This window comes from Myotis brandtii, unplaced genomic scaffold (assembly GCF_000412655.1).
Source record: "Myotis brandtii unplaced genomic scaffold, ASM41265v1 scaffold1554, whole genome shotgun sequence".
Taxonomy (NCBI): domain Eukaryota; kingdom Metazoa; phylum Chordata; class Mammalia; order Chiroptera; family Vespertilionidae; genus Myotis; species Myotis brandtii.
Genome location: NW_005355638.1, coordinates 33,956 through 34,538, shown reverse-complemented (window position 1 = coordinate 34,538; position 583 = coordinate 33,956).

Sequence of the window (583 nt, the reverse complement as noted above, 5' to 3'; positions counted from 1 at the left end):
GTATCGCTGTCCTTTTCACAGTCAGACCACGCACTCCGTTAACTCCCCCCACATTTCTGTCATATGGGCGGTGGGTGCCAGGGCCGAGCTGCATGGAGAGCCCCGAGGAATGCACACCCGAGCATCCCTCACAACAGTTGCCTCAGAAAGAACAGGAAATGCTGGGAGTCAGGAGTCTTCCCACCTTGCTTGCCCTCAGCTTTGCAGAATGACTATGTCTGGGTCCATGGCCTCTAATTCTGCCCCTTTCCTCTAGCTAATTGTGCTTTGTGACTCCCTGTGCCACGTCGCGTCATGGTTATTAATTCCCTAAGCCATGGGCTGTTCTCTGTTGGTTTGTTTTTTTATATATTTTTATTGATTTCAGAGAGGAAGGGAGAGGGAGAGACATCAATGATGAGAATCATTGATTGACTGCTTCCTGCATGCCCCCCACCGGGGATCGAGCCTGCAACCCGTGCATGTGCCCTGACTGGGAATCGAACTGTGACCTCCTGGTTCATAGGTAGATAGATGCTCAACCACTGAGCCCCGCCGGCTGGGCTATTTTTTTTTTTTTTTTTAGTTTTTTTTTTTAATTTTT